Source organism: Microplitis demolitor, chromosome 10 (genome assembly GCF_026212275.2).
Source record: "Microplitis demolitor isolate Queensland-Clemson2020A chromosome 10, iyMicDemo2.1a, whole genome shotgun sequence".
NCBI classification, from domain to species: Eukaryota; Metazoa; Arthropoda; class Insecta; order Hymenoptera; family Braconidae; genus Microplitis; species Microplitis demolitor.
This window is the reverse complement of record NC_068554.1, coordinates 15,344,803-15,356,595: the sequence shown is the minus strand read 5'-3', so window position 1 is coordinate 15,356,595 and position 11,793 is coordinate 15,344,803. Positions and strand designations below refer to the sequence as shown.

Sequence of the window (11,793 nt, the reverse complement as noted above, 5' to 3'; positions counted from 1 at the left end):
TTAACAAACGTTGTATATATATAGTCGAGTCTCGTTATGAACCCGCATAAAGGGGTGTAGGGGAATATAATTCTAAGAATTTGTGTACCCCCACTCTGTCAGTGCAGACGATAGTCGTGAGTTGAACTTCCCCTACTTTTTAAGCGTGTGAGTGTGTACGTGATTGTCTCCAGTATCTCGTTATGAGTCCGTTTGACTTGAGTGTTATGTTTCTTATATGTAAATAGGACTAATATGATAAATAAACTCTTAATTTCTTTTCATGAATATACGGTCTCATATCGAGACTCTGAAATTAATTTTTTTTTCACGTTGTGGAGGGGGAAGGTCTTCCGTGGAAATCCTGGTTCACGGACTCATAACGAGCGGACTCATAACGAGACTCGACTGTATATATTTATATGTATATATCTGGATATTTTAAAAATGTAAAAAAAGTAATTTCCAATGATAGTTAACAATAATTATTTATCATGTATCATTCAGTAATAATTATATATAATGTTTATAAACAAATTAATTATACTCTCCGCGGCGACCAACTACTACCGGGGGAGGTTATCACGAAGAAGACAATTGCGACGAAAGACAGTCAAGGTACTTACTCGTAATCATCTCCAGATAAATAAATCCAAAATGACGTCAACAAATCATCCGGTGAATAATAACTAATTATTTTTTTTTTCAACTTTCTTTATAAATATGACAAAACGTTTCAAAACGTATACACAAAACGCAAAAAAACTAGACAAAGTCCACACACAATGATAGCCCGTATCTTTCTAATTCAATTATTCTATTCTCCACCTGTTGGTCAACGCTCACGTGGCGCAATAGTCGCCCTTATTTATTATTATGATTACTTACTCTAGTCCTGTGCTTAGTTTTTGAATAAAAAATATAAAATATAAAAGTAATTTCGTGACACTTGAATGATACATAGATTATTATTTCAATGTATAAACTATTTATTTATACTATATGCATATTTTTATCTTATCTGAAAATTAAATAATAATTATTTTAAATCATGAGATTGATGTCGAGAATACAGCCTTAGTATTGATTTTTCCCTACCCAGCAGTCAATATTTTTCCCAAAACATCAAATGACATCCCTAATCGGATGACAAGTTTAGTAAAAATAATATAATAAACAATATGTGGGGGATAATGTCACGCTGGATTATGCATCCCCAATAACTGAAAATCATTAAAAAAAACTTAAAATTAACAAAAATCAATTATTTGTATTTTTAAATTATGAAATAAAATCATTTTATACATGTGCTCTCTCACACGCTGCGCGCATGCGCTAGTCTTGTGAACAGACTGCTATCTCAACTGGCGAAATGACGGAATGCCCGCGTAACGATTCAAATTCAAATGTATTATTAAAATATTTAACTTACAACTAATTAAAATTAATAATAAAATTATTTACGGGGTAAATAAAATTATAATAATAATAATTATCATTTACTGTCACTCGGTAATACGCGCGATATATATTTTAATTTTTCCGCGTCAACTTAAAATTCTACGCACTTGCAATCAACCCGAACGCATCATTTTCGACCACCATCAGAGATCTACGGATCAATTGGAAAATGAGAGGGGCAGTGCGGCGTAAGACGAGAGAGGCGACAATCAGATACGAACCACTAAAGGGTAAGCACGTGTTGTATTTTGCTCCACCGAGTTTTTATTTTAACCATTTATTTAAATTCAAGAGTAAATATTAGCCACTATTGTTGCGTGCGCTAATATTACTCAACATTAATTAATTCGAGTGAATAATAGGCACTATTGTTGCGTGCGCTATTATTACTCAATATTTAAATAATAAGAGTGAACCTCAGGCACAAGCTATACGTGCGTTGTTGTTACTCTAGTAGTTTTCATTATTAATAAATAAATCTATACTGATCATCAGACGCAAGTCGCGTGCTGGTGATAGTACTTTATACAATTATAATTGTCGAGAGTTAGACTCGAATCACTAAGTGCTATCTCTGACAATACCGGTATACGTTGCTACGTATACCAAAACTTGGTGAAGCCAACTTGGTTGGATCTTGTCGCACCTGCAACGAAGCAGACAACGAGGGTGCATAATATCCAGGAGGAGCCGAAGCAGCTGATCCTGATCATCTTCGAGGAGTACTCCCGTCGCCAGAGTCTTCGCGAGCCGTCGGCAGATTGCCGTAACGTAAATTATTCCGAGCGTATAGAAACTGCATACTGTAAGTCTTTAAAATTATTTATGCGTATACTGTTGGCTTTCCGAGAGTAATTATTTTCATTTTATTTCTTTAAAACTATTGTCTTTATTTTTTTCCTTTTGTAAAGTATGGGTTATGATCTATCATCTATATTGTAATCTATTTCTTTCAATATATTTCTATTCTTCACTTTAAAATTGTTTATAATAATGTCACCGCGGACAATCCACACCTACGAACTCCTGGTTGAGCCTCATCTCGATCGCTAGCTAGTTATAAGATTTTCTTGGTTTTTATCTGTTTGCAAAACTAAGTGGCGCCCTTTCTATTACATAAGCACCAGGACATCGCTGCTTGGTCCTGGTCAACAAGTTACTTCCAGCAGCATATAGGGGAAAAAGCGGTTAATTTGTCTATTTATTATTTAAAAATAGATACCCCCTAGCAATATATATATATATATATATATATATATATATATATATATATATATACATTAAAGTTTCCGTTGTTCATCGAATTAGATTTTTTTACATGGCTATGACATAAATCATTTATTTGTGATCCAAAAATAGTAGAAAAGTTTATTCTAATGCCGTTTAACCCTGCCTAAGTAGTAATACATTCCCATTTTACTACAATGAGCATAATTTTATAACTAGCTTGAAAATAAGTGTACATCAATAACTAATGCCTATTGTCGTAGGAAATTTACCGCTCTTCAAAAAGAGGCCTCTTAGTTTTTTTTTTCGTGAATTTAACCATTTAAGTGATATCGAAGCTCAAAATCAATAGATTCAAAAAATAATGTTTTTCAACTGAAATTCTATAGCTCTTTAGCAAAAAAATATATACTCAGACTTTTAACAATTATTTGTCGAAAATTTACCACTTTATTTTTTTTTTTTGTACGATGTTAAATTATAATTTTTGCAGTAATTTTTAATCCTTAAAGTCTTTGTCAAAATTACAATGTTAAATAGTAAAAAATATAACCCACATAGTAAATTTTAAAATAGAGTATTTAAAAAAAGGCGTTAATAAAGTTCTACTCCACGATGACGATATTAACATCGTAAATTTTGGTTGAATTTTCTTTCCGTGTATTATACTCAAGGAAACTTCATGAAATCATACATGCTTTTAGTAGTGTTTGTATCAACGACGCGACACTTTTTCTTATTTTTGAATATTCCTAATCCATACTCGATTCCAAAACGGATTCTGAAATGGTGAAGATTTCCATGAGAAGTTGTGGTAAAAGTTCACATGGAAACCCATACTAGATTTCCATATGGATTTGGCATGGTTTGGATTCTCATAGGCACCGATGTGACAATCTATATCGGGATTTACGATGGATTCCTATAGTAATCCCTATGAAAATCCATCCAAATGTGCCATGTGGAAACCTACATAGGAATCTAGGTTGGACTCCCAAGTTGATTTTTTTTTTTGACAGGGAAGAACCTTATTTAAATTTGAGGTAAATCAGGGAAAGGATCTCGTCAGGATGTTGAGACAAAGTTTTCTAAAAGACTGGGTTGAACATCCTGAATGAATGAGAATACATATTTTACGTCCATAAAAATGACATTGTTTATTTAGTTAGGACACAATCAAAAATCTAGTAACACTGAATCCATTTAGTCATAAAAATAAAATCTGTCGATAACGGGATTGTAACCAAGGGCCTGAATGTAATTTTTTCCACTTCTAAGCGTTTCAATGGATATGGCCGCCATTAATCAAAACGCCATCGAACCCCTGGTTGTCATCTACAACACAAGTACCTTCCAGATACCATGTACTGCATTCGTAACCTTCACAACAATCCTTACCCTTTAATGGGTGACACTGGAAAATAAAATGAATTTTTTTAATTTTTCCATTTTTTAGATGCCATTTTCTAAATTCTTTCTTCAATGAAATAAATAAAAATTGTGATCACTACTTGTGAACTATGACTTTCAGGAAAACTTTTATCGTTTTCGAAAAATAGTCAATAATGTTTAAAATTGTCAAAAAATTTATTTCTAAATTTTAAATTGTATATCGAAGTTTATTTGTTAATTTGTTCACTTACTTTCGATGTTTTTTAACTTCCTGCTAAGAAAATTGAAAAATTTTCAAACACAGAGAAGTTATTGTTTGTAAACGTGAGTTTCTGATTTAACGGCTTGAATATCGAGCGCAAAATATAACTAATTTTACGGCCATCTAGTAGAACAATTTGTATGTTTCTTAACACTTCGTAGTCACCCGGGGCCATGTCAGAGGCCACCTAGATGAAATTCTATTCGAACTTAGACGACAGTGGGATAGTTCCACCCCTCCAAAATTAACATATAAAAGGGCCAGCAAACACTTGCTCGAGGAGATAGGCCCTGGCCATCACCTAGAGTGGACTGAGGACGCTTAGCGAGGTCCCTACTCTAGCACCAGGACTCATAACAATTTATTTGAGTCGGCCTAACGATAAGTTTGTTATATCTAGTCATTTAGTCCAACATTCAGTTCTATTTCAGTCAGTCTGTTACCTTAATAATTTTATTTATTGAGACTTTTCTTTTTATGTTAAACTTAATTATTAATTTTATTATAAGTGATATTTGTGATCATTCGAATTAATTAAATAAGGAGATTTAGCGACTCCTGCGTTTGATTAAAGAAAACCAAATTTGATTAATAAGTGAGCGTAGTGGCTTGGTGTGCAACGTCTGCCCGAAGAGGATCGACATCGAGTCCAAGGGACCCGTGAGGATTTACCGGAGAAGATCGACGTCGAATCCAAGAAGCCCGCAACCAATCGGAGACCGATATCACCAGTAAGCCCACGTGCCACCAGATAAGTCTCGACAAATTATTCACAAACCACTCTCTTCGACGCAGCGTAAATTTGATTACTTATAAATTTTACTTCCCCCGTCCAAGTTTTCATGCTTTAAAATAATCAATTAATTTTATACGGGACGCTAAATTTTAATTAATAGTGTCCGGCCAGAATGAGTCTACCTGCATCCTGAGATCTATTTGCCCGTTTTCCGATCCAGCAATAAAATAATCTTTAATTTATAATTATATTTAATAATTTATCATTAATTAAATTAATTTATTCGGAAAAATTCTTTAACTGTGGTTTTTGGTTATTGGACACGCAATAGCCAGGTCCCACCGTTATATGTTTTCGGTCCAATTTTTGAAAGTCAAGTTTTTATCAGATTTCGAAGTTTTTAAGTCCTAGGAAGCTACTCCGACTCTTTCCGAATATGGACACCTGGTCGTGTGTGTGTTTGTGTAGTGGGAGGTGGGTTGATTCAACCGATTTGAGTGTTCTTGGAGGCAGTTGAAAGGGCTCACTGAGACGAAAAACTCATTAGATTTTGGAGTCGATCAGTCGAGTAGTTTACAAGTGATACGGAAAATAAATAATAAAAATTTTTCTTTTACGTTTTTTTGCATAACTCGTAAATCACTCGACCTATTTGTTTCTATGTTTGACTCAATCCAAGTCTCAACAAGCTCTGTCAATTGCTGCAAAGCACGTGCAAATCGGTTGATTTTTTTCGATGATATCATCGGACAAAAATTACTTTCTTTCAGCGATATGTGTATATCTTTCATCGAGCCGTTTTTCGAACCCAAAGAGCTGAAAAATTTACGAATAATAACGTTTCCGAGCTCTTTGAGTACGAAAATAGCGGAAAGTTTTGGGGTTGGCCCATAGACTCAACCGTTTTACTTTTTTTAAACTACACTAACGCAAAAAGTTAAAGGAACAGAAAAATTTTATAAATTTTTTAGTAATTTTTCGAAGGCTGTAATTTTGTGAGAAATAATCGTATCGAGATTTTAAAAAAGCATTTTATAGCTTGAAATTTCTAGTTTTAGAGCATTTCAATTAAAATTTTTAAAAAAGTCTGGTCATTACGCAAACATGAGAAATATTGCCAGATCAAAAATTTCTAAATTTTTAACTTCCCACTAAGAAAATCGACGATTTTAAAAAATTTCGGGAAGTTATTGTTTTCATCTCGATTTTCGAAAATCGAGTTTTCATCAGATGTCGACGTTTTGAGGTCCTAGGGAGCCATTGTGACTATTTTTAGAATGATGTCCGAGTGTGTGTGTGTGTGTGTGTGTGTGTGTGTGTGTGTGTGTGTGTGTGTGTGTGTGTAAACTCTTTGTAACTTTTGAACTAATGAATCGATTTGGATGGTTGAGGTGGCAATCGAAAGAGCTTGCTGGCTATCAACTTTCCTGAAAATTTCAGATCATTTGATCGCATAGACTCGAAAATATTTGCGAATTACGAAAAAAAAAAAATTTTTTTTTTTTAGTTTTTTATTGATTTCTCAGAAACGACTCATACGATCGACTTAAAAATCTAAGCGGATCTAGAATTCAATGAAACGCGTCGATTGCCACCTCAAACGTCAAAATCGGATAATTCGTTCGAGAGTTATCGCGGGAGAAAGAAATGGTGAAAAACGGTTTTTTCTAAATATTTTCGAAACGACTGACGCGATCGATTTCAAATTTTAATCAGCTCTAGAATTCAATAAAACGCGTCGATTGCCACGTCAACTATCAAAATCGATTGATTAGTTCAAAAGATATCGGCGTTGAAAAGTTAAAAAAATAACATTTTATGTTATTTTTTCCGGATAAGTCATAATATAACGTACTAAAATGTGCCTGATATCATACCAACTCATCTTTTTTATGGTTTCTTTTGATCATATAATGTCATCGAACTTGGTTCTTAGTTTAAATCATACTATCAACAAAAATATCGATAAAACGTAGTTTTTAATATTTTTATCGGACATTTCATATTTTATTGTTTCTTACATGAGTCAAAACTTATTTAAATCTTGATTTTGATCGCCGACATTGATTTCTGCCTCAATACACTTATTTTACTGAACAAAATCAGGAACTAAATTTTAAAAACCGCTTCATTGATGATTTTCGATTCTTAAATTTTCAAACTTCAGCATAACAGGTAACTTGTTAGAGCTTGAAAAGATCGTAAAAAAACAATTGCATGTGATAGCATTTTCGAGCTCGAAAATATATCTACACCAATGTTTTCGAGCTCTTTGAGGTCGAAAACAGCGGGTAGTTTTGGGGCTGGCCCGCAGGGTCAACCGACGCCCAGATTTTTTTTTTTTAGTTTTTCATTGATTTTTCAGAAACGACTAATACGATCAACTTCAAAATTGAATTAGCACCAGAACAAAATAAAACGCGTCGACTCCCGCCTTAGCCATCTCAATCGGATAATTCGTTCGAGAGTTATTGAGGGAGAAAGAAATGGTGAAAAACAGTTTTTGCGCATATCTTTAAAACAACTCTACAAAATAATTCAGAAATCTATTTAGCTTTAGAATCTATTAAAACGCGTCAATTGCCACCTCAAACATCAAAATTGGATAATTTGTTCGAGTGATATTGTGGGAGAAAGAAATGCTAAAAATGGTTTTTTTTCGAAAATAATGGTGTACAAAAGTATTTTCGAGCTCGAAGAGCTCGAAAATGTATTTACAGCGATGTTTTCGAGCTCAAGGAACTCAAACTCAGCGGGAAGTTTTGGGGCTGCCCCGCAAGGTTAACCGATAGACGAATTTTTTTTTTTTCCAAAGAGCCCACAGATCGTGGACAAATTTTGTCAACTAAACCAATGCATAGATCATTTAGCAAATGTATTCGGCTTTAATTTGGCTTTTTTTCAATCTTGTAGGACAATTTGTCGCAGAGATATCAGCCTTCAAACAAAAATGATCCTTTTGGCTTTAATCATCGATATTTCAGGTACCAATGATTGCAAAGTAAATTTGAGGGCGGCGTTAAAAACTTGGATAAATTCTCTACAAGACCCGTTCATTATTTTTTGAAAAAAAAAAAAAAAAAAAAAAAAAAAAAAAATTTTTTTTTTTAACATCCTTTAGAAGTAACTACAAAAAAATGACTTTTTTTGGTTTTTTAGTAAATCAACCACTACTCTGCAAATATCGATAAAAAAAATAATGTTGTCAGGGGCTTTTTTAGCTTAATGTACCCCTCAATAACCCTATAAATTTTCAAATTGATTTATCGAGCCGTTTTTTGGGGGTGATCGATCAAACTTTTGCTAAACAATTAAAGGAACAAGTTTTGTTCCTTTAATTGTGTAATGATTATCAAAATGAAAAAATAATTTTTTTTTTACCTTTTCTTCCATTTCTGCAATTGCTAACTCAGTGAATGTAAGGGAAAGAGAAAAAAAGCGAAAAATTTCCAAAAAATGTTTAAAAAAAAATTTTCGACCCCAAAAAATAAGTTTCAATTTTTTTGATTTCTCTAATTTTTATTGTCCTACAAGGTTAAAAAAAGGCCAAATTGAAGCCAAATAAATTTGCTAAATGACCTATGCATTGGTTTAGTTGACAAAATTTTGCCACGATCCGTGGGCTCTTTGGAAGAAAAAAAATTTAGAATTTTTTTGTCTCGCAATATTTCTCATGTTTGCGTAATAACCAGACTTTTCAAAAAAATTTTATTGAAATGCTCTAGAACTAGAGATTTCAAGCTATAAAATGCTTTTATTAAAATCTCGATATGATTATTTCTCACAAAGTTACAGCCTTCCAAAAATTACTAAAAAATTTATAAAATTTTTCTGTTCCTTTAATTTTTTGCGTTAGTGTATATTACGATAACTTCTTACCGCTTTGTCCTGGCATCCCTCAGCTGCATTAGTGTAGAGGCCAACGATTAAGAAAATTGATAATATTAACATGATCTTTTTTGTCATTTCCGTTCTTCGATTTGAGCTACAATGAAACAATTCATTAATAGAAATATTTTGACGAATCTATCAAAAACATCATAACAAGGTTTTTATAGAATTTTCAAGGGAATTGAATTTATTGTAATGTTATTTACTATCAGCCTCATCTTACTGCACACCTCAAGTGTGAAAGTGCCGAATGTTCTCTGCAGATGCTCGATTTTTTTTAGAGTACCTTAATGAGTTTGAGTCATCTCGACACTTGTTGAAGTATGTTAAGATAGGGCGAAACATATTTTCATTTAGAGAATCTATTAAGGACTAAAAATAATATAACAGAAAGTTGATTCCTTAATATGTTACTTTTAAAATAAATAATTTACTTGATGGGAGCCCTAATGTCAATTAATTAACTGATTTTTGATCACTATTAATCTCGAATAAAACGGCTCACGAACCTAATTTTTCTCTATTAGCATTAGTTCAGTGACGACAAGGACGCTTTTGTAAGTCACTATTTAACTCTTTTAGTTTTAATTGTGTTTAATAAAAACTTACGAATTTGTAATTCACGACAAATTTAGCTGCCATTTTTATTTTTACTATTATTATTATTCTTTCGTTTTTTTTCTCCATCAAATACTCGCAGCAGCATAAGCGTAACAATAGTATCGAAAAAAGAGCAATATCTGAGACAAAATGTCGAGATATTCAAGAAAAAAATTTCAATAATATTAATTAAACTGAAATTAAGAATTGTCAAAATTAAATAAATAATTTAAAAGTTTGATAAAAATTTATGATTTAAGAAAAAATAAACTAATGTTATATAATAAGCATGAAATAAAACTAATGATTAAAAATCAAATTTGAGTGTGCACTTTTGGATGTTCTAACATTTTTTTTAAATTATTCAGCATAACTCAATAGTTTGAATGTTATCATAATTTAAAGCTTAATTGAACTGAAATCACGAAAATCTTTCAACAAAACCAAATAAAAAATTTTAATTACCGTAATTAGTATGGAAATCTCAGATAAACGTCTAGTTAATGCAAGAGAGTGCTGAACTAGAAATATATTACTGCAATATTGTGACTAAGTAAAGTCGTTATCTAACTTTTAGATGCGTCTCGGTTTTTTTTTTATATTTGATGCAAATAGAACAACTTACGTAAGAATTCTCTAAGAAACATCTATCTCTCCACCCAAGATATGTCAACATATCAACTATCGACATCGGTTATCTGAAAAGATCAAGTTCAGTTTAACAAGAAAAACATCAACAAGCACAAATCGCGGGCTCATTTTATTACGGCTGTGACAATAAATATCTAATAATGTGAAACTAGAAAAATACTTATGTGCTTAACGGCAACTAATTGCTGCAAGAAGCATGAAAAATTTCAGCCCTGATATGATACTATATCTAGACAGAGTTGCGAATTTATAATTAATTAAAAAATTAAAAATCATAACGCTCAGAGCCACTATAAACTAATCACAGAATGAATAAAAATGCAAAGTCTGGTTTTGACCTTAGATAATTTTCAAGCTAAAAAAAAAAAAATTAGTATGTCTCAGTCCTATAAGTACACTGATAAAATAGTTATTTTCAATACATGGGTGTGAAGGTAGAGGTTCCGAGAGATGAAGTGACGTAACGAGTCTACGGTTATGGTGTGTTCTTAGTGAGGCCGAGTACACGTTTATAACTTTATGGTAGCAATTACAATATATTATGGAAATGGTTTCCGTACCGCAGTGTAATAAGTTTTTCTGAAGTATCGATTGTGGGAATGGCACCCATACAAATTATGGTAACCATTCCTTTCAATATGGGTTTTATTACTCTACGATATCGAAATAGTCTCTATGGAATCATGGTAATCGTTACTATACTAATATGGTAATTGTTCTTGTAATAGTATACTATGCAACGTAAACCATTTTTATTTTCACGAAGGAGACGCGAATAAAATCCAGAATCCGTATGTGGTCACCCACGTGTAATAAAAATTATAAATGATAATAATAGATATTACTGACAATAATGAATAAAATAAAGGTGAGTCTGAATCAGCTCCTCAGGCTGGGTTAGTGCACAAGGGTGCCAACTCGTTTGTACAATTAATTATGAGAGTTTATAATGGTATTTTAAAATTCTTAAACTAAATTGAAAAAAACAGAAATAACCGGTTCATTTAAGTACGATTCCTATACCTTTTTCCTCCATGTCTGTCGCATCTTCTTCTGAAACTCAAAAAAAATCTTTCAATACATTATTAGACCTTTTCTGATAAAAAAATTCCAATTAATCAAGAGTATATTTGTTTATTTGATTAAATAGCAAAATTCAATTGGATCTAATCCTAACTTTGAATTGAAATTTTTTTAATCAAATTGAATTGACTAAGACTCAATTGAAATTTTTTATCAAGATTATTACTAGAAACAAAGTGTAGGTCAATACCATTGGCCAAGTATTGATAGAAATGGTGATATTTTTTTGAGATCGATCCTTCCAAGCGAAAGTACAGCAAATCATCATATTTATTTGTTGATATTGGTAATTTCTCATCATACAAATTTTCAAGATGAATATTTTTTATTTAAAGGATTTAAGAAGTACTATTTTGAATGGTTCCCAATACTCTTTTTTAATTAATATGCATCTGAAATTCAATTACAAATTAATAAGAATAACTAAATTTAGAAAATCAAAAAGTGTAACATTAGTGTAAGAAATGTAGGTTTACAACAAAAATAGTTGCAGAGAAAATGCAAGAAAAAA

General features: G+C 32.0%; 1 long non-coding RNA gene across 1 annotated transcript; it reads right to left on the bottom strand.

Annotated features, from left to right (window-relative positions):
• Nucleotides 1-3,804: 3,804 nt before the first annotated feature.
• LOC103568996 (uncharacterized) lies at nucleotides 3,805-10,102 on the bottom strand. The gene is made up of 3 exons (XR_548903.1): nucleotides 10,014-10,102; nucleotides 8,937-9,042; nucleotides 3,805-4,081 (listed from the first exon to the last, which is right to left on the bottom strand). It is a non-coding gene; the product is annotated as an uncharacterized LOC103568996 (long non-coding RNA).
• Between the last annotated feature and the right edge of the window lie 1,691 nt (nucleotides 10,103-11,793).